General features: G+C 34.6%; 1 protein-coding gene and 1 long non-coding RNA gene across 3 annotated transcripts in view; one reads left to right on the top strand and one right to left on the bottom strand.

Annotated features, from left to right (window-relative positions):
* Positions 1-21,436, bottom strand: part of elfn2b (extracellular leucine-rich repeat and fibronectin type III domain containing 2b) — a 169,820-nt gene extending 148,384 nt beyond the window's left edge. For both annotated transcript variants that reach the window (XM_005164086.6, XM_068219140.2), the window contains exon 1: positions 21,361-21,436. The gene's annotated coding sequence lies outside the window, so the exon portion shown is untranslated. The remainder of the gene's footprint in view (positions 1-21,360) is intronic.
* Positions 3,876-10,268, top strand: LOC141381226 (uncharacterized). Its single transcript, XR_012401083.1, has 2 exons — positions 3,876-8,416; positions 8,964-10,268. It is a non-coding gene; the product is annotated as an uncharacterized lncRNA (long non-coding RNA).
* Positions 21,437-24,210: the final 2,774 nt, after the last annotated feature.

A 24,210-nucleotide genomic window follows, 5' to 3' on the forward strand; every position in this document is an offset into this window, starting at 1 on the left:
GATAAGGAATTCATGCACAATGACACATTTAATTAATACCAATTCTCATATACTGTAATGTCTCTATTTGTCAGATTCTTTATTCATAGGTGATGCAGTAATAATTTAGTTCTTCATGAGTGATACAGGAACTCACGAATATACATGCACTAGTTAAGGATCAATTAATGACCTGTTTATGTATCTGTATTGGAAATTGCTACCTGGATGTTTACTGGATTGTGTTGTTACCTGGAACAAAACAAACATTTCTGCAAAAATCTGCACATTTTTTGAGGGAAAGCTGTAGCAAAAGCAGTTATTTTTACTGTAAAAATATAAAATAAAAAGGTTTGGTAAAATCATTGGAACTGGTTATATTCCATTGCAACTTTATTAATTCATTGGTAATTAAATTAATCAGAAAAATACACAAAGTCAAATGATTGAGGGTCACACTGTGAAGTTTATTTAAAAAATAATTTCAAGAGGATCACGTGCTTATGATTGCTTATGGTTGGTCCCGCATTATGCAATTTATGATTCACCAATCAGATGATTTCTAAGCCACTATAAATACCCAAAGTTCCATATAACAGCATTTTGAAAAATCTCCTTTTCCACCCCAACTCCTCCTCCTTTCATAGATGGGTGGCACAGTGGCCCAGTGGTTAGCACTGTTGCCTCACAGCAAGAACGTCACTGGCTCTAGTCTTTACCAAGCCAGTTCGCGTTTTTGTGTGGAGTTTACACATTCTCCCCATGCTTGTGTGGGTTTCCCCGGGTCTCCCTGTTTCCTCCCACCGTCCAAAAATATGCAACTTAAGTTAATTGACTAAAGCAAATTGGCACCATAGACATGCACCTAGTAAGTTGTTATCTCTTAAGAGCAATCACTATCTGTTTATTAGCTACTACAGCAGGGGAGTTCTCGGAATCTACCTGAGCTCAAACTCCCCTCTTGCTTTGCAAATGGAAAGGAGCTCTGGGCTCTCTCCCAGGACAGCATGCCAAACAAGCTTTACAATAAATCATCAGCTAAGTGTGAACTCTTAAAATGCATAAATGCATGTTCATATGTTTTACAATGTTCAGAAAACATACATAACATTAATACTAAGAAATGTCTAAAAAAAATAATAATAAAAGGAAAGTGGGCTTTATTAATGACGATGTAATTTCACTAATACAGTGATATGCAGTTCATTATAATTGCTGTGCTCAGTCAACCTCATAATATAAAAACAAAAAAGCTGCATTTACTTAGCAACGAGGGCATAACAAATTCATTGAGTGTATGCACCAGGAAAACAACATTTATGATTAAATCTTCATTGAAGCCACACGAATGCATCCTCGTGAAGTCTTCTCAGAAAAGCTGACTCTGATGACCTCAGTGTGTTATTCGTTCAAGGTCGCATACTGAAAACACACATGCTGAATGCATTCTGCCTTTAAATAAAAGCACATTCTTTAATACAAAACAACTTGAATAGCATTCAAAACATCAGCTTTTGCATTCCCAGGAAATCAAACCCATGACCTTTCTGTTGCTTGCACTATGCTCCAGTGCTTGAGCTATTGCTCTGATATTCACCCCTTAAATCTTTCAAAACAAGCAGAAATGGCTATATTTATATATTATTTGTATTTTGTTCTTTGTGCAAACATTTCAGTTTCATCATTTAAACCCCTAATATACTGTAAATACAAATAGGCTTAGCCTATTTTAGTGAAATGTAAAAATATGTTGCTCCGGGTATATTTTATTGCATGTTTCAGATGACAATTTTATTAAAGGGTGCTGTCTTTATGTTTGCGAATTCCTGAACTGTCAGTATTGCTTGAATCAGTTACACTGGCACACCAGTAGATGAAGACAAGTAGCTGTTTCAAATGATTTCACTATTATTGAAACATTCACTAGAGGTACAGCAGGCAAAACAATATATAATAATATTGTATATAATATATAATAATATTGAACATGTTTTTCTCAGAAAAAAATATTTCTAAAGGTGCCATTGACTTTTAATTTTCCCAGAATGTTGGTAACAACAAAATAAATCCATATATGCAAAGAAAACAAATCTAATTAATTTACAAATTAAGTTATGTTTAATAAAATGAAATGAAGCAGGGAAAAAGGATTGAACCCATGAAGAAAAGGAGGTGCAGAAAGGCAGTGAGAGCCCAGACAGCAGCTAAAATCTCTCACTATAGTTCTTTAGCAACCCTCTGCCCTTCCTCATTGTAAATCTATATTAGCTGATTCAGTCCAACATCTACATTAGCAGGATGATGAAGATATAACCAGAGTGAACATTTCAGCAAGACAATAATCCACAGCCAAGGAAATAAATGCTGATAAAGAAAATCAAGCTGTAGAATGGCCCAACCAAACATCTGACTTGAATCCAATACAATTTAAAGATCAGATTTGATAGAAAAGACCCAGAGAACCATCAAGATTATTACAACTCTGTTGAAGTCTGTGAAAAACTCACACCTGACCAATTCATGTGACTTCATTCTCCATATGAGAGGTGTCTTTAAGGTGCCATCACCAAAAGGGCCTTTTATATAAAGTATAAAATTCATTTGTTTCAGTAGTTCAGTACTTTCTCCTTGCGTCATTTCATTGTTATTACACAAAACTCACCTTTCAGATTAATTTCTTTATTTTATTATGTTGTTATGTTTGTATTCTTTGTTATGTTTAAACCAAAAATCTGGTTCAAATCCATGTCAACTGTTTTTTTTTAGAAATATTATTCCGAGAAAAAAAAAAACTTGACGCGTTTCATTTTTTTTTTCTGTTGTATATTTTCAAAAGTGTTGATTCATACAGTAATAAAACTTTTTCGAGTCTTTATTAATCATTTAATTTGATTTTTATGATACATGTTCTTTTAATTAAAGATTACTTCAAAAAATACATTCTGCTAATTGTCTGAACTTCGGCAGATTGTCTTGAGTTGCTGCCTGTGACCGACAGATCATTTTATTTGTATTCACAAAAAGATGAACAGGTGTACTCAAAATGACTGACAAGTGTAGATACTGTTTTAAAAAGTAATGTCAGAAAAAACAGAGGAACTTAAAAGTTCCATGCTAAACTCATAACAGACATTGGTCTTTTAGCTGCACTATATGTCAGTTTTCACTACTGGTTTCATCTCCGAAGAGAACTATGAAGAAAGTCAGGATCCTGTTTGACTCAAGTTTTCAAACCCTGACAGAGAACTGCTGTGGAAAAAGTACACACACAGCGAAAGTCATCTTTGTAGAATCGCTGCTCTAACGAAAGACCAAAAAGAAGCAACAAATCCAGTGGGAGTTCTGGGATCCTCACAGTTTCTCGGATTATGTGCTTTAGAAGGTTATCGAGTTTGAAGTTGCTCTCTGGAGAACTACTCTAAAATGAGACCTCTCCCAGGTGTGTTTTCAGTTATTGTTCACACTATTAAAAATAAAGCACAGGAAAATCATTACCATTTTCAGCAACAATCAAGCTCAAACAAAACCAGCGTTAAAGCCATTTGCATTCTCATTTAACACACTAAACACATTACTCCAGCACGCCTTGAAGTGCACACCGCATAAATATGCATGGGGGACAATCACGTCAAACCAGAAAGCACAAAACAAGCTCAACCATTTTTTTTTTTTTGCAGTAATATTGAAAAAAGGGAAGCAGGCAGTAAATGGGTGGTGAATTAATTCTCACTTCATGGTGCTATGTTTATTAAAGGCTCCCTTACCAATTCAGAGGCCACACTGTGCACCAATCCAGGGCTTGGCTGTGAAATTCATTGTGATTTAGGTAATGATGGCACCAATGTGCAGGGCAGGAAGCTGCATATTCTCGTTTTTTTTTTTTTTTTTTTTTTCTTCTGCTTCCTATTTCTACCTTATTAAAGCATCATTAAATTTTCAAGACAGAAAATGTAAAGTTATAGTTCAATGAAAATGTCCTTTGTCAGAGGCTGGATTTTAATGGCTCAGATAGGGTTGCACAAGCTATACAGAGAGTCTGAAGCGAGAAATGAGTTCAGACTACGACTGCAGAGTAAAAGTTGGTAAAACTCAGTTTTTAACTTAGTTTTTGGCTGATCTCTGGCACACAAACTACATTTCTTATCGCAAAGCCCGTAATGAGCCATTAATAGAGGCTGGAGAAACTGAGCATAGATGTACTAACAGACAAAACACTGTACCAAGCAGCCCATTGACTGGGAAAATCACAGGCCATTCTGAATATTCTGAACAAATCAAAACTTGTCTGATGTTCTAGAATTTCTCTAGCTGGTGAATATCACATGAGCTCCCTGCAGGTCATATTGCCTCTTTGAGTGTCTAGTTAGAGATTGGTCCTTACCAAAATCAGGTTGTGATTTAAAACGATATAAGCATCAAATCAGACTTGTTGATGTTTTTGGAACTGACTGACTTCAATTTATTTTTTTCATACTTAAATAAAAAAAAAAACTTTATGGAAAAATATATCATGTTGACAGTTTTTATTACAACTTAAATTAAGACTGTCAGGAGTTTTATGGCATTGTGTCAGGAAAAACCTGCAGAATATTTGTATGCTTTATTCAGCTTGCATCTGTTGTTTTCATTATAAGTGTAGATTAATAATTGCAAGACTGGAAGAAAACTTGTTTGTTTTGTAAATATTGAATAATAATTTAATTTCAATTGCCAACAAATTCTCATTAGAGTATAGACAATTTTTACATTTCCGGGTTTCTCAGTAGCGGAAGACGTCTTAGTAAACTTAGACCGCAGTGAATGGGAGAGTACAACAAATATTCTTTTACAATCCATTTGAAAAACTCCACTATGGTGTTATCAAAACTTTCAGAAAAAGGAAAAAAATAGGTGAGAGAAAAAATGTCAAATTTACTCTCAGCCCCATAGACACTGCATTAGAAACACCTCACATTAGCAGCAATTACTTTTTTGTATTTTAATGCAAAAATGATATAATACACTCATAAGTGCATATAAATGTTCATACACTGTAAACCCTAATGTTGTCTTTACTTAAACAATCAAGTAAAGTTGACTGAACAGTACTTAACATTTAGCATTTTGGTCCTGTCCCCTAAATCTATTAGTTAATTTAACTTATATTCAATGAAAATGTATAAACCTGAGATTTCAAGTATATAGTAAGCTCAAAATCACAATAAATCCTTTGAATAAAATAGGTCAATTTAATGTAGTCTTGACTGTAAAATTCTAATATGTGCAACCTTTTACAAGGTCTTTTTTTAATCAGAAAACAAGGCTTCATGTATAATTATTCACCATAATGCGAATAAATGACTACTTATTTTTCTTTTAAACATTTTTTTTATAGTATATAATTACACACAGACACACATACACACTGAACTAAACAATTTAAGTGTAATCTACCAAATCGGCAAGTTAAATAAACTTAAATATGCAAGTTTTGGGAGACTGCGTTACTCAATTAAATTGAGGCAACGAGTTTACTCAACTGATTAGGGTTTCCAGTGTACATTTGAAAAAAAAAATCTAAGTATTAAAAACTGTCAAGGATTTAAGATTATGGTGACTATTTAATGCATCATAACAGTCTTGTGAAAAGAGTCTATTAGTAGATTATGGTAAATCTAAAGTGAAAATGTCTGGAGAATGTCTGTTGGAGGAGCAGAATTAGCAGATAATAAGCAGACAGTCTGCTGATACTCTATTGAGAATAATTGTCATGCAGTTGCAATGTAACTTAAAGTCAACAAAATGTCCAAAAGAATCCAAATAAAGTGTCACCAAAGTCATTTATCCATGTAATGTGTCACCTCTTAGGTTAACAAGTGTAAATGTCACCATCAGTGTATATGTCTGAAGAATTTAAGTCAGTCATACACAACATTCATGTAATCCAATCACCTTGCAGATTTGTTCCGGGCATTAATCGTGTTCAGGGACTTTTGCAAACACTGTAGTTATGCTGTGTGTAGTGCTACGGTTTAACTGAATTGAACAGTACAACTCAAATGTTTTGAATTGCCAAAGTTGTAGCTTAGCACTCATTTAATTAACAACTAGGCTAAGTTGTAACTTATGCACAGTCGGAGCCACTGGAGTTTTCTGTTTGAGCGTATTCAGCCCTTTCCTTATGCCAGATTATCCAATAAAACCACAGAATCCTTGGCGTTCACAATGCTGAGACTGATTCTTGCACGGCTGGAAATTGTGTTGCGAGAAAAGAGAGAAAGAGAGGGTGGGAGTTGAGATGTGGGCAGAGAGTCAGAAAAATGTTATTGCCAAAACACTGAACTGGGACAGGCAGAAGAAAAAAAAAAATCCACCAGTATCTATCTGTGATTCGGAGCTGCTCTCAAACAGCAGTTCTGCTAACTGAAGCAGGAAAAGGAGAAGAAAGGATCTCCAAGACATTCTTGGTTACTTATTGCTACAAATCCTCCTATTTCTCAGCTTCCCTGTCTGTTTCTTTCAGTCTCCCAGGTTTGTATGCTTCACACACTCCACTAGAAGATGATGGGGGGGTAACAGGCCTGGCACGACGTGCTGCAGATGGCAGATGGTCCCCCATCTCTCACGCACAAACACATACGCACACACACACACAAAAGTCTCTTACCTCATATGCCTTCTCTTGCTAATATATGAGCATAGTCAGTTTCTGTGAGTATATTATGAACACTAAGTGTATCTTTCACATACAGATGTGAACAAGATCTCTGCACACTCTGAGTCGATGAGCCAAACAGCTGTACTGATCCAGACACCGCTAAACAGATCTGTCAAGTTGCCAAACAAGAGCAGGATTTACTTAAAGATAACAATTATGAAGCACTAATTACAATACAAACATAGCTGGGTGATCAGTAAGTGCAATCAAAGTGTTATAGTACAATGTAATACAACAATTGGGATATTGATCTTTCCTTAACTGCTAACACATGATCACCCTAGTTAAAAAAAAGGTACATAATTATCTATTTAATAAGTTTACAGAGGAAGAAACGATATGTACTGCTCTTATGCAACAAAACAGTTCAATTAGTTTCGGGTCAAATCACTAATGTCTCTTCAAAATTATTTTCTAGTGCTCATACTCAGCAAAGCATAAAATGCAAGTTGTTTGTTGTGGTAATGGGGGGTTAAAAAAAGCCCTCAAGATTGCAAAAATATTTTAATCAAGAGCTAGAATAGGGGGCAAACAGCAGTGGCCTTAAATTGAATGTGACACATTCAACATTTGACACATTCGAATATCTATGTTAATTCCCAAATCTCCTTCTTCCTCTCTATCTCTCTCTGCCTGGTTTTCTTATCAGGGTTGTGTGGTAATGTTGCTGCCTGTGTCGAAAACTGTTCTTCAGACATTATCACTGCAATGATCATCAGTTTGAGGCCGGGAGAGTGATGGACTCGTACTTTTCTCTTTTTTTCTTTATGAGATGGAATGCTGTATAAAAAAATTAAAAAAAACACGATCTTACTTAAGCAAAACATGTGTATTATGTAAGAGATAATGTGCAGTGAGACGGTTATTATTACAAATAAACCCCTTCGGGTTGACGCAAGATCACTCTGAGTGAATATTATTGCTCCAATTACACAGCTACTTGCCAAATAAATAAATATATGCTTATGAAACACTGATTTGATCATTTTATAATTATTATAGGACTATCATTCGCTTGCATGTTTTACCTTCCATTTTACTTCCACTTAAGAACGTATTATAACAAAGCAACGGGCCTTGCAGCACTCATAAAGCAATATTAAAACGATAGTTCACCCAAAAATGAAAATGAACTAATCATTTACTCTCCCTCATATAGTTTAAATCTTTATTAGTTTCTTTCTTCCGCTGAACACAATGGAAGATATTTTGAAGATTGGTGGTTGGGACTTATCAGTTTGTTTTGAACAGAAAAAACTAAACTCTTAAAAGATTAAAACAATATGAGAGAGAGAGAGTAAAGGATTAGGTTATTTTTATTTTTATGTAAACAATCCCTTTTAAGTCCTCCAATGTCATTTTTTCTACACAGTAAAATCCAATTATTTAAGCTAACTCAAACCATTTGAGGAAACTGATTGCAACAAACCGTTAAAGCTAAAAAAACTAATCTATATGAGTACTGTGAACTCAATCCATTGGAGTAAATGAAGCAATTTGAGCACAGCAAAACCTGATAAACAAAGAGAACTCAAACCAACTAAGTACTGTAAAATCCAATAAGTTGAAGCAACTCAAACCGTTTGAGGAAACCGATTGCAATAAACCATTTGAGTTAAGACTAATCTATATGAGTACTGTGAACTTACTCCATTTAAGTTGATATAATGAGCTATTTAATTAACTCATCACCTTCAACACTGAGTTCAAAACTTTTCAAATGAGTACAATATATTTTCAGTAAATTTCCAGTTAACTATACTCATTTCACTTGATAAAGTTTTACAGTGTACAAACAATAACTGAAACACTAAATGATGTGTAGGTAATATACAACAAGCAACTTTCAATCATTGATTTCATTTCATTTGAATATTAAATTTCATAACCATATTGCCATAACACTTCTGTTCACTCAAAAAAAAAATTATTCTGTCATATTTTTTACTCATCCTCCAGTTTCCTACAAATAACGTGTAGTTGGAATGGTTGACAATAAACAGCCATTGACTCCAATAGCACATCTATTTTTGTTCCTTCTATGGATGTCAATAGCTGCTAGCTTTCAACATTCTTCAGAATATCTCAATTTGTGTTCAATTAAAGGTTAGAACCACTTGAGTGCGAGAAAATAGTGAATAGTTTTTTTTTTTTGGGGGGGGGGGGGGGGGGGGGTTGTCCCATAAAGTTCTGTTCACATCATCAAACTTTCTTCCAATTAATGAATGATAAATACAGCTCAACATAAGCTTTAAAGACCCTAGATATTTATAGTGGCATATGACAGAACTGCAGAGTGTGCTTGTGTTAATTATTGTTTATTAGTTGCTATCATGTACCATTTGTTAGACATAATAGACAATAACCACAACCGAATTATCAGAATCAAGTATTTCACTGCTCTGTGAAATAAAATTATGCAAAATGGTTTCTAAACGTTCTAAAACAGAAGTCTGTAGAGATCCTGCTGTGCGAGATACTTTTAAGTGCTGTTCGGAGTGAACGAAAGGTCATTTTCTCTGAGTTGGTAAAGTATAAAGATGGACATGGCAACATCACTCTTTTAAATGTCAGAGGTGGAAATGGTGTGGGTGAAGGAATGAGACAGATAAAGAGAATGAGAGCTAAGGGCTCGAGATATGAGTTTGCATATATGCAGAGAGAATATTAATCAATTCCTTCTCTACACTCAGTCATTTTCATTCATTACTCAAATATCAATCTATCTCCCATACCAATTCACTTCTGAAAGCTGCTCAGTCTAGGTGTGATGAAAATTAAGCTGTTCGGAAAAGGACAACTGAGACGTCATGATGCTAAATCACTCTGGTCAAGCGCCGTGCATTTTTCTTTTAAATATTCAAGTAGACTGACTCATACAGTCATTTAAAATAACATCTGCTCTTTTTCCAAGCTTTTCGAACTTGCTTGCCAAAGAATCACTATTATTACTGGCGCATAACTCACATTTTTTTGATGCTCACATGAAAAATTATAACAATTATAGACAAGAGATGTGCTATTACTTTTATTGAAAACAAAACAATTGAACAGACTTACGCTTCAGAGTGTTTTATTTTGATGGTCCCCTTAGACATTCAGTTGACTTAGGCCCAATTCCAATTTTTTTTTAAGCCCTACCCCTTTCCCTTGGCCTTTGAAACAGAGTGTGGAGAGAAAGGTCTTCAAATTTACCCCTAAGGAATGGGACAGCACTGCAACATCCGCGCACGCCATCACAATCTCTTTCTTCATATGAGACCAACAACGGTGACTGTTGTAGTTATTTCAGCTGCGTTATTTTTTATCTTCAGGAAATCACAGAATGCAATAATATCATGCCATCATAACAGTACAATGTGGCAATAAGCTCATAACTGTACTGTGCATTTACACCGTGGTCATATTCATCTATGTAAACACAAGAAAACATTAACATTATACCAGACACTGTAAAATGTTCATTCCCAGCCACTAGATTATTCTGACAGGGTATTCGTGTCATTGAGTGTCAGATGTGAAAGTATGTTGTGGGACTACTATACAAGAGTTATTATTATGATAATAGATTTTGTTTAATATCATTTTATTTTTATTATTTATTACAACATACATTTAAAAAGTGCAAGTTTGGGAAATCTGTACCATCTCTGTGTGTAAATTACAGCAATGCAAGTTTAGGAATTGTATAACATGTCAACTTTACAATGACATATAGTGAGCAGTCATTAGACTAAAGATTGAATGCAAGTATATGCAAGTATTTAAATGTTTCCCCAAAAGTAGCTTTTTATTTATTATTATTATTTTTTTTAACTTTTATAAAATATTTTAACATAACAGTGATGTACTAAATACAATTAAAAAAAAGGATTTTGAAAAAATTCGCACGCAGAAGACTGTTGTCAAAACAATTATTTACACGGTCAGATAAAAACGTAGTCACTTGTATTTGGCAATGTTCATGAATCCAATATTTTTGTTACACATACACACACAAAACATGTTAATGAAGTCACCATTTTCAAAAACTTGCATTGTTGTAATTTACACACAGAGACGATATTAGTACAGTTTTAAAAAGTTTGAAGTTTTCAGGTCTCTAAATTACCAACCCAGGCTCATTCTGAAAACGCACCTCTATATACATTTCTGGAGAGCATCAAATACATCCCAGGAGCTACGTTTTTTTTTTTTTTTTTGCAGTTTTTGTTTTGCGAATCCAAAAGAGGCCGCTGTGTATGCTTTTTGAGATCCCAAATTTGTCTCGAGGGTGTCATTCGCGCCTGCTCTTCTCAAGTAAATCCACCAGAGGCCGCTGTCGACTGACTGTTTGACTGACTGAATGAGTGACTGACTGACCGATCAAACATTTTCCCCCTTCCCTAAACCCAACCAATAGTATTTTAAAAAGCACAGATTGACCCACTTACCCACCCACCCACTTTCCTAAACCCAAACGTCAAATGTATAGAGCAATTCTGAAAAAGAAAAGCCCTTGTCTGATTTTACCAAATTTCACATTTTCATAACAGTGGGAAAGCCGTTCATATGGAGGTAAGCGTTCAGCTGTTAAGCCTAAAAAATAACAGCAGCATACCACCCAGCATAGCGTTCATTTAAAAAATGAAATGCAGATATACTTCTGGCTATATAATTCACAATCTCCAGAAATGCATATAGGGCCTATGTTGCAAAATACAGTTGTCATTAGGTGTGTCAAAATTAATTGTTTCTTCGGTGCACAGCGATGGAGACGGGGACAATTCAGCATCGGTTCAGTAATAATCCAAACTGGTTATTACGTACTGACATCATTTATCCCATATGCGCTCTGTCGCGAGGGAGGTGAGCACAGGTATTTGCAACACTCTAGGCGCCAACTACTTAAAAACACAGAAACTATGCACAATTTTACTGTGTGTGTGTATGTGTTTTCTGGACAAACTTTCACTGACACCTACAGCAGAAGCCCCTATTTCTCTGCGATTGAGGGAATAAAAGTGAACTCCATTTCTCTCTCTCTTACTGTGGTCCATTTCACCTGCTGGCGTGACTTTTCCTCTCGGCTGCTGGCGTGACATTTCCACCCTTCTCTTTTCCTCTCGGTGGTTACAGCAATACTTCTGTATATAGGTCTGCATTCCCGCAGCTGTGCCTGTGCATTGTCATGGGACCCGACCAGATTTCAAGCGGCGCGGGAATAAATTTCCGAATAAAACGCGGGAGTGGTCGGTAACTCTGGTGTAATTTGAACAGGAGTGGGCGGTCTTACAATATCACTCCCGAGTGAGCAAGTAAGCGCGCGCGAACGTGCATGCGTGCGTGCCTGTGTGTGTGTGTTTATTTGTTTGGTGCTGTCTGTTTGTGTATGTGTATGAATGAGAGACAGCGCAATGCTGTGTGTCTATGTGTGTGTGTGTGTGTGTTTAAACAAACAGCTTGGTAAAGCCTGACCCCAAAATATAACCCTGTGTATGGAAAGCATCGTCAATGCACCGTGATGCATTGAGAAATCGAATTGAACCAAATCGATGGCATGATAATCGTAACCAAATCGAACCGTGAGACCAGTATAGGTTTACACCTCTAGTTGTCATGTCAATTAATTTCCAAAACCACAATCTACCAAAACCACAATCTTCCAACACCACAATCTACCAAAACTCAACTAGCATTCCAACAAGAGATTGTTTTTATGCAATTTTGAAGTCACTTGAAGTCAACAGAATCCCTAAAAGATTAGAATAAAATCCAGCTAAAATAAGTATGTGCTCGTCAGTTCACCTTTAAGTGCATAATCATTACTTTTAATAATAAATTACAGGAGAGGAGACTTCATTCAATTACTGAATTAACCACAGGTAGTAACAACCACACTAACAGCACCAACCTGGCAACCACCCATCATGCTGGAGAGTTATACTTGCACACATCACTCAAAAATGAGAAAACCAGTTAATAAAACAAATGTTATCACTTTCCCATGACAACTTTAGGAAATATTTTCACACTTGCAACTTTCTATTGTCTTATATAAATTTAGCTCCCTACACAGATACAAATCAGCCTACTGTCTACAGACACAGTCTAAGAGAGTTGCTTTGTAATAGCCGTGCTTAAGGTAATTTAGGGCCCCCAGTAGTATAGGGAGTGTAATTAGCCCTCTGAGCCAGCCAATAGGAAATGACAGGCAAGCTTCATTAACCCGTCATCATGAGCCGCCATAATGAGGAGACTTTTACACACAACAATTACAATCAGCACATCATCAAAACACACACAATAAAGTCAGATTTAAGAAACCTTAAGAATTTTTTTTTCTTAACTCTCTTTTTCTTCTCATCTTCCAACTTAATGAAAAGTTATGGATACAGAAAATGTTCTTAAGAATGTTCTTTTATCCCCCTAAAATTCTTCTAAGGTTTAGAAATAATCTCAAATAACTTATTAAAGATAACTGACAACTAGTTGTATATCTATACATTAAAAAGAAAAGAGACAGTTTACCTCAAAATGAAATGTCTGTCATCATCAAGTAACTTATAGTATATGTTAGTTATGCATAGGTTTTTAAAAGAGTTCTTATGTCCAGTGTTGTGTTTGTATTTATGATTAATTTATGTAGCACTGTTGTCCTGTGAGACAGGACATTTTGTTCCTCTGTATGCCCACACGTGTAGCAGAATGACAATAAAGCTCAACTTGACTTGATCATTTAGGCACCCTGCACTTGTTCTAAACCTGTTTGAGTTTCTTTCTTCTGTTGAACGCAAAATAATGTTGGAAACCTGTAACCTGTTGTTTATCCAATTATAGAAAACCTGGTTGGAGGTTTTCCACTTTCTTTAAAATATCTTCTCTAAAGTTCAACAGAAGAAAGTAACTTAAAAAAGGCTTGAAACAACTTGAGGGAGAGTAAATAGTTAGTACATTTTCATTTTTTCAAGCTTTTGTATTAAATTAGCAATGTTTCACTAAAATAAATACTATGTGAATAATAAAAACAGTTAGCTAAATGTTGCTACACCTAAACAAATAAGATAACTGATTGGCTAACTGTAGTATTGAGTAACTGTGTAGTAACTGTAGTAACTGTGTATTCAGCCCAGATTTAAAGTGTCCATGTACCAATTTTCTTCCTTTAGCTAATTTTCTCAATAAGAACCTCCAGCTCTTGCCTAGTGATATTTTTCTTTTTCTAGCTCTGTAGTGAACTTTTTATCTAGAGTAAATTCCTTTTTGATGGTTAATGTCAATCAAGCACATGCATTACATTCAAAAACTCAACCGGATAGTGCTTCATTTAAATATAGTATTGTAAAGTGATAAAATTAAAACTGTAATAAATGTTCTGTGGATATACTTTTTACATTTTATTTGTATAAAAAATATAAGATATTTTTAGAACTTATTTGAGATCTTACAATATTTTTTCCCAGAGAAATGCACTTTAAAAAATGTATGGATTTTTAATCTTGATAATTTTTTAAACGTATTTCTTTAAAACAGAATTTTTTTCATCAATCCAGCCACTGGAGATCATCTTCAGAGAAGACGATCAGCATGTTCAGGTGGGCAACACATCCAACTCTATCAGCCCACAGAAAAAAATCTGCTTTCACACACTCAAGTGTAAATTCATACTAATTAATGCAAACTATGTGTGAATCTATGTGTAGGACAAATGCATACTGGCACATACCTGCAGGAGATCTCTCTCTCTGTGTGTGTGTGTGTGTGTGTGTGTGTGTGTGTGTGTGTGTGTGTGTGTGTGTGTGTGTGTGTGTGTGTGTGTGTGTGTGTGTGTGTGTGTGTGTGTGTGTCTATCAGTTTACTGTCAGCTCTGTAAGACATTTTCATGTTTTTTTTTCTTTTAAAACGCAAATATATTTACTTCTAGAGCAGTGTTGTAGCATGCCTTAAGTTGGAACACATGAGTGCCAGACATTAGGAGTAAGCAACAGGTGTGAAATCACACATTAGCCTGGTTCTCTTGAGGTGACAGGAAAAGTTGTAAGAAGTTAACAATGTCAAGCACTGACATTTCCGTGTCTCGTTTCTAATTTGGGTTCAAGTTACTGAATGTAAACTGTCAACTCTCTTGAATGAACAGGGTTTCTTCCTAAAATTATGCAAAACATCAGTACAAGCTTTTTATCTGTACTAAAAATTATCAGACCACAAAAATGAAATGTACATTCAGCTAGGAAAGTAAGTGTTAAACATGTCATGCTTTTTCCAAGGACAAATATTTTTGAAGGAGCTGTTGATATGGAATTCAAACCGATTTTTGTAAAAACCCAAACAATTAAAACATATAAAGAAATAAAATCTGAAAAATACTAACAATGAAATGACACAAAGAGAAAGTACTGTATACTGAAATGTATTCAATACTTTATATAAAAGGCTTTTTTTTTTAGCTTAAAGTCACCTCTCATGTCGAGAATGAAGTTACATAAATTGCACAGGTGTGAGTTTTACACAGATTTCTATAAAGTGTAAAAATCTTGATGGTTCTGTGGGTCTCATCTATCTAATTTGATCTTTAGTAATAATTTTTTTAATTTTTTGAATCCAATATTTTATATTGGATTCAAATCAGGTGATTGGCCAAGCCATTCTACAGCTTTATTTTCTTCATCTGAAGGCATTTGACAGTTTTCTTGGCGTGTTTTGGATCATTATCTTGCTGAAATGTCCACCCTGGTTTCATCTTTATCATCCTGGTAATGTAAATGTTAGACTGAAGAAGCTAATAATAAATTTAAAATGATGAAGGAGAGAGAGATTTTAGCTGCTGTCTGGGCTTTCACTGCCTTTCTTCATGTGTTCAATACTTTTTCCCTGTGTCATTTCATTTTATTACACATAACTTTGAATACACTGAATTATAACTGTTTTATTTGAATATACTGAATTCTTTGGTTGTTACCAACTTCCGGGGAAATTTTCAATGTCAAAGTCAATAGCACCTTTAGAAATATGTTTTCTGAGAAAAATTGTGATGTGTTCAATACTTATTTTCTCTGCTGTATATCTGTGAAATTAAAAAGCCCACATTGATTCTAATTTAAATTGTATCTCTTTGTCATGATTTATTTATTTATTTTTACAATTGTTAGGCATGTATTATCTAATTATTTATTGAGAAATTTGCATAAAGCATTACTGTTCAAAAGTTTGTCATCAGCATTTCTTATTTCATTTTTAAGTATTTTGAAATGAATATAATATTACAATTACTGTTAAACTGAATAATCAAATAACTTAAACCTTGATAAATGTTGGAGAAATGTGCACTAAGCTCAAACTTTTTAATGGTATTAAACAAGGTTGCATTTGAAGTATTTATATTAATTAATTTATATTAATAAATTAAATTGTACTTTATTAATTCATTCATTTATTTTCCTTTTGGCTTAGTCCCTTTATTAATCAGGGGTCACCACAGCGGAATGAACCGCCAACTTATCCAGCATATGTTTTACGCATCGGCAACCCTTCCAGCCACAACCCAACACTGGGAAACAACCGTACCTCTTGCATTGACACACATGCACTACGGACAGTTTAGCTCATTCAATTCACCTACCGCATGTCTTTGGACTGTGGGGAAAACCAGCACATGGAGGGAACCCACACGAACAACGGGAGAACATGCAAACTCTACACAGAAATGCCAACAGACCCAGCCGAGGCTCAAACCAGTGACCTTCTTGCTGTGAGGTGACCGTACTTCCAACTGCACCACCATGACACCCAATACATTGTCCTTTAACAATATAATAATGTAAAACATTAAATGTTTCTACTTTAAATCGGGAGGCAAGTACATTTGATTACCAATCCATTTACAATACTTCATATTTGACATCTTTATGTCTCTGTGAGACAAGTGCAGATTTGTAAACATGACTACTTGCAGCGGACAAAAAAAAATCAACCAATTTCAGACACAGCATGAATAACACAAGTCATATATGACCGTAATTCTATTTTCGAGATTCAAAAGCTTTAAGAATTTGAAGTATTGACTTTAAAATAATATACCAACATATGTTGTGAAATACAGACAGAAGCCAGATATTTTGGTTTAATTGAAAAAAAATGTATATACATGAGCCAAATTACTTATTCATTACCACAACAACATGTGCTTAAATAAGAAAGACTGACTAGATTTTTTTTCTCCAACTGCAAAGTCATTTTCTTACCTTCCAAAGAGTTACAAAGAAATTAACACATTTTTTAAAAATTGATAATTGTTTACAGATGCTGAATTACATTGATATCATATCTCAAATGATCATCTTAAATATTATGTTTTAAAAATTGGTTTATTTACATTGCATGACACGTGATAATCGATGGATTTGCTCTTCGGTGTTTGGACTCTCAGTAGTGATTATTAAACCACACCGAACTGAGATAAACTGACCTGAACTTAAACACTGAAAACTGGACTGACACTGTTTCAATATATGTGAAGCTGCTTTGACACAATCAACATTGTAAAAGCACTATATAAATAAAGGTGAATTTAATTGAAAATAACTAAATAGCACTGGTCAGCACTTCTCTACTTTCACTTTAATGACATACCATTACCATTTAATCGCAGCAGCTATTCTGTAAATTTCATATTACACAGAATTAGTGTGCTGCAATAACTTGATGCAATTAAAAAGAACCACTGGTCACCAAAACGCAAACACTTCCAACATTATAATAGTCCAATAGCCACAGTATTCATTATAAAACCAAAGCGATTGTTCATTAATGAGAAGCAGAATATAAGACACCCCTCCTCCTCAACACACATACTCAGGCTCTGTCTCTTTTATATCATTATAAGGCTCTAATTAAAAGGCACATTGAAAGCCTGTAGGGATTCGATCTTTAGGGATGTATTTGCAGCAAAGGGACAGTTGAGCTTGGCATCATAATTACTGCCTCTCTGTGCAGTGAGATAAAGGATGCATCAACTACACAAGAACAACATCTTCTACGGTTTCCTTCATTATGCTTGTTTCATCTCACACAATGAGTAGCATAAAGCAGATCTGGGCATTTAAAGACCAGATTGTGCTCCCTCAAACCATAAAGCTTGAGGGTTCCGCTAAAAAAACACACATTTGTGCTGGTAGATGCTGTCCAAAATGTCTTCCACTTCACCATGCTAGTGGCTTGACCTTTGTGTCCACAGGCATTTGAGCCGTCTGTGCAAACACAGAGCTCATGTGGCTGAAGAACTGAGCTAATTGCTTCGAGTATCAATGGCTGATAGTGAGTGAGATGGAGCACTGTGACTCCCAGCTCTGCAAACCAATGGAATTGTAATCCAGCTAAGCTCTGCTATAAGCACTCTCAACCCATTTATTGGCACTGATTTCAAAATTTTCCTTCAGTTTTAGATGTTTTACTATAGTAATGGTAAATGATGCTGTGTGATTTTAGCTGACTGATGCTTTGGGATCGGTGTACAAATAAAATAAGTCAAGCAATTGTCTAAATTAGTTGGCATTATAACTTAAGAATATCAGAATCACAATCATTCTGAACATCAGCACCACTGTAATTATACCAGTGGCTTTGTGCCCAATCACAGCCAAGCATTTATTCAGTTGGGCAGCCCTCGTGCTTTTTGAAAATGACATTGATTAAATATGGTTTACATCTACGCAATTTAAATCAAAGAGTTTTTATGTATGTGACCCTGGACCACAAAAGCAGTCTGATGCTGCAAGTATATTTGTAGTAATAGCCAAAAATACATTGTGGTGGTCAATATATTTAATAGTATAAACAAATTAACAGTACTGAATAAGGGTATCATGATTATCAATGATGAGAGGCATCCTTTATCAAACACCTTTAATTGTTGATATTGTGTTCCCAGGTGTGTAAGAAATAGGGGGGGAAAACATTTATACCCCAAGCAATTAGGTTTTTTAATTTCTCCTCCCTTAGCAGCAGTTGATGGCTAGTAAACTGGAAATTTATTTAGAGGGTATCATGTTTTTTAAATAAATTATTTATGTACAATTATATAATTATTTATATACAAGTCAAAATTATTACCCCCCTTAAATTATTAGCACCCCTGTTTATTTTTCCTCTGATTTTTGTTTAACGGAGAGAAGATTGACCTTAATTTTTCTTATTATTATTAAAAACTGCTTTTATTCTAGCCAAAACAGAACAAATAAGACTTTTCCCAGAAGAAAAAATATTATCAGACATACTGTGAAAATTTCATTGCTCTGTTAAACATCATTTGGGAAATAAAAGACAAAAAATAAAAAGGCGGGCAAATAATTCTGACTTAAACTGTACATGCAAAATGTGAAATGTCAGAAGTCTCTGTGATTGTATGCTGCAAATAAAATTTCCTATGGGAACAAATAAAGTTAGGTAACTAACTAACATATGTCAAAATTATCATTTTTTTCGTGTATGCTAAAAATTATTACAATAAGTAAAGATCATGTTGCATGAATATATTTGGTAAATTTTGTACCATAAATATATCAAAGATTATTTTTTTTATTAGTAATATCCATTTCTACTAACTTAATTGGACAACTGTAAAGACAATGGTCTCAATATTTAGATTTTTTTACCCATTGGATTACAGAAATGGCCAGATATTACCCTATTCTAAAAAAACATACACCGGTGGAGGGTTTATTAATCCAGGCCTGTAGTCAAGGGGAGTGGGGGGGGGGAGTTCAGGTGGTTCTCACCCCTCAACAACAAAGGTCCAGAATGAGTCCTATACATGAGCCCAGTTGTCCCATTTGGACTGCTGCTCCATCATAAATTGTGAAAATAACCAACACAATCTCACGTCAATTCGTAACTTTTTTATTTGGTGGCTAATTATTTTGTAAGATCTAACTCGTACAATTTAGTGTGATTTGGGTTTAGGGGTTTGGTTAGGTGCCACACCTCCTTTTTAAAAATCATAAAATTTCGTACAACTGAATTAGCCACTAAACTGACAAAACCTGTTGAAAAAAGCTTTAAGACCAAGTCAAATCATCTGTTGAACGTCACATCATTGTGACTACAGCTAATCAGTTTTGGCCAATGCAAACTATGATTTTTCATGAGTTCAACATCCAGCTGTGCAAGAAAACATACAATCAGATGTAAGTGACGTCATCTTTAACTGTATTGTTTTTAAATGAAGAAAAAATTTTACAAGAAACTTTTATTGTAAATCTTGTTTTCTTGAAACAAAAAATACTGATAAAGCGATGCAAAGCACCAAAAGTGGCCCATATTAAAATTTATTTGAATTAAAGTTGTGCCTAAATAGTCACTAAAATGCAGTATGTAAATACCGTTATTAAATAGAAAATAAGGCGAATAACTGCAAAAAGGTCCACATTCTGAGAAAAAAAGAACCACCTCTTACGCCAGGTTGGCTACGGGCCTGTACATTATTTCAAATGTTCCATCAACATTTAATTCAGCAGATACATTTACATTAAAATGAAACAACAAACAATTTCTCATTTGTACTTATTAAAAGTCATAGAAGGGTAAACCCATGGGTTCAAAGATATCGGCCAAGTGAATTTAATGCGACAATTAGTTCGTGTTTGGGGCTGAACTGTAATCCTTAAATGTACTAATTTAGTATGTCATCAGGTGATTCCTGATCTTTTATCCCTGACAGGGCTTTTTATTATATAAATTATTGGTACACTGAATGACATTTTAGATCTTTAGTAAATAATACTAAAACAGTTTGGTCATTGTATGCTTTTACCTGTGAAATTTATTATAAACGTCTTATTCTTTCTCTTTCTCTCAGTGTGAAACATTTTTGATTAAAAACAGACAGCTACAAAAGTCCAACAGGTTATGCTAGAAACTGTGACTAAACAATGCAGTGTAATGAAAACCTGTGTCACATTTATTTGTCAACGCATTTTTAAAGCACTAATCATAATTCAGAATCTCTCACACCCTAACACGCACATCCTCTGAGCTGTGAATGTAATTCCAGCACACTGTGCGTGCAGACGCAATGCTTTCTGACAAACATACGCACGAATAACACGAGTCTAGTCAAAGTTATGAAATACCGAGGGAACAAGCTTCTTCCGTCGTCTGGATGCCGAAACCGTGTCACGTAGCTCGCCAACAAAAACCCGCCATGGTATATTAATACCAAATCCTCTCCGCACATCTGTCAGCGGCGATCTAACGGTGCGCGCTAAGTGCATCTCCCGCAGTCGCCCTGCATGATTATTACATGCCCATAGATTAAGACCAGCTCCCAGTGAACTACAGCCTTGTAAGAAGATGTAGGAGCATTCATTTGGCACCATGCACAAGTAACACTCTCACATCAAATCTGCATTTTCAGCTTCAAAGATTGCTTTGAAACGCACATGCTTTGAGACGCATGGATTCTGTCAGAAAGCGCGCTGCGCCAGAGACGCGCAAATGCGTTATAGGGGCTTCTACATGATTTCCGGAGAGCGCGTGAGTCGCGGCGCGTGCAGGTGGCTTTTCATCTGAGCACTGCGCAGTCTGGGCAACCACGATGCATGATCTACGATACTGTGTGTAGAACAAGCTGGTCCATCTATCGCGCCAAGGCATCATTGATATTGACTACTGTAAACATTTAAGATATAATTACAGAAAAAGTTTCTTACCTCTGTCGGTGTCTTCTCGGAAAGATTCCGCGGTTTGTTTAGCTGCCTATCCGCTTTACTACACTGTGGGATCAGTGAGAGATACAGAGAGAGAGAGAGAGAGAGAGAGAGAGAGAGAGAGAGAGAGAGAGAGAGAGAGAGAGAGAGAGAGAGAGATGGGAGGGGGGAGTAAGAGAGAGAAGATCGGGGTAGACCTCTCTCTACATCTCCACACCACTCTGGGATGATGCCACTCCTGCGTGATCTCAACCGCAATGTGAAGCTACCCCGGTGTGTTACGAGCAGATGCCATCGCATTTAGTCAAAAGCATGTTTTTTTTCTCATTCATGCAGCTATTCATCAAATATAGCAAGGTATCCGCCTACTCACTTCATGTTAATGGACAGTTCTGTTCCGACTTTAAATACTGGCACCTAACAATAATTGCAGAGATGGTCGAGGCACAATTTAAGATTCTTCAGATTTCTTGACCAGTGAAAACATCTAAAGAATTACACTCTTGAAAAAAGAAAATACTTTTAACGAACAATTCTCATAAAGAACATTTTCCACCACAAATAATAGTTTGTATAATTAAAAGTTTAAGTGGTTGATTAATGTTAAATTATGTTTATTTAACCATCAATGGCAATAAAGAACAATAAATACATTTTCATTTCACTTTTTGAAAAAAAAAAACTTTCTTTTTACTATTAATGTTTTTTACAATAAGAAAAAAAATATTTCTTTAAAGAACTTATCATGAAAACACATAAAACGGAAAACTAATCTTAAGTTTAAGCTGAGCTTAACCATAACATTTTACAGTACACCCTTTCAATTTTGATCAGATGTCTCAGAAACATGTGTCTCTAAACACTGTGAACAGTTTATCCATTAACCATAATAACATAAAGGAAAGTTTTTTTTGGCACTTGTAAGAAAACCTTTGAAGCAACTTTAAATGGCACCTCTTCAAATAGATGGAAAATTACAAAAACTTCTTAAATTGGGGTTAAATCAACTATAAATCTTCTGAAACATGCTATTTTGGTTTGATGTTCAAAATTTAAGCTGTTAGAAATCTGACAAATATAAGCATACTTTACTGATACATCATCCAAGAAAAAGCATTGGTTTTACAGTTATAAGTACATATTCTGGTTAAAAATCCTCTTGATGAAATGTGAGATGTGCAACAGGTCTGCTAAGGGTGAAATTCCAAATTAATATGCTGATGAACATATTTTGATTACTGTATTTGTGTTAAGTTAAATGACAAAACATTAAATACATCGAAAGCTGTCAGACACATAATACACTGTTAAAATTTTTGATAATTTTACGGTTTATTTCCGGCAGCTGGGGTGCCAGAAAAAAACAAATAACACCATTAAATTACAGAAATTAACTGTAAAATAACAGAGGTTGAACAACAGAAATTTAACAGAAATTTAAATTTAAGGAAATTTCTGGAATTTAATGACCATTATTTTACCTTTTTCTGGCACCCCAGCTGCCGGAAATAAACAGTAAAATTACAGATTTTTAACTATAAAAAAGCTATAAACTATAATAAAGTCTATAATAAAAAAAACTATAATAAAAAAACTATAAACTATAAAAAAAAGTCTTGTTGGATTATTTTTAATTAACTGTTTACAGATGCTGCCAAAAATAAAAAAAAATTAAATGGAACTTTTGCAATACTATCAAACAAATTATATAATAAATATTTTGTGACAATACTTTACTATGTTACCTTAACTAATTAAAATTAGGGAACTACGTTTCAACTTATTTTTTAGTGTATAGATTATTTAATGGCCCTTTCAGTCAAACGAAATGTAAGTTGACTGTTTTGTGGAATAGTTTTTCTCTGTATGATGGCTGCTTTTAAACCACAGCTTCATAAAGCTTTATAACCTTTATGAGTTTTGGAGTGTGTATCAAAATAGGGCTTTGTTACACCACAATTGTTTTTAAACTTTTGAAACTTTTATGATTCTTCGCTTGAAGATGATGTGTAATACCATAAAGTCCACATGAATCACTCAGATCTCCGATCACTTTTATGAGTAAATGAAAAGATCAATACAGTAGTTAATAATAGTTATTAAACCTTTCTTTAGCAGAGCCCACCGTGTGTGTGTGTGTGTGTGTGTATATATATATATATATATATATATATATATATATATATATATATATATATATATATATATATATATATATATATATTCATATAAAATTATGAAATAATGCTTATTATCGAGAATTTTTTTTATATATATGTACAGGATTTTGACCAGCAGGTGTCCCTAGCACGTGCTTGAACGCTATTTTGCGAAGCAATTGGTTCATTTGTTTCAAAGCTTTGAAAAATGTTTTTTCTCCCATCAACTGACCTAAACACAAGTGAGCAAATTGACCATACCAGAAAAGTTGTGTGAAGCAAACATATTCAATTACAAATCATAGTACATTTGTGGTACTTATTTGGTGTTGTGCAAAGAACTCCATAATAATAATTATTTATTTGTTGATAACATGTCCCTGTAAATATCATTAGCGTGATGAGGAACAAAAACTGTTGGCATCACACTGCTCCGTAGTGTTCATTTTACCCATAAACTGCAATACCTAAAAATGTAGGCACAAGCACATATTTCCAATGAGCCTGTGTTGCAATAAATAATGTATTTATTTATTTTTATTTTAGTGAGTGGCATTTTAATAATCATAATAACTTTTTCACCATAAAGAAACTTTTTATAATGAAATTGTAATGTTTAAAGATATAATTTAATTCAGGGCGGCGCGGTGGTTAGAACTGTAACCTCACAGGAATAAGGCCGTGGGTTCGAGCC

Source organism: Danio rerio, chromosome 3, assembly GCF_049306965.1.
Source record: "Danio rerio strain Tuebingen ecotype United States chromosome 3, GRCz12tu, whole genome shotgun sequence".
In the NCBI taxonomy this organism is placed as follows: domain Eukaryota; kingdom Metazoa; phylum Chordata; class Actinopteri; order Cypriniformes; family Danionidae; genus Danio; species Danio rerio.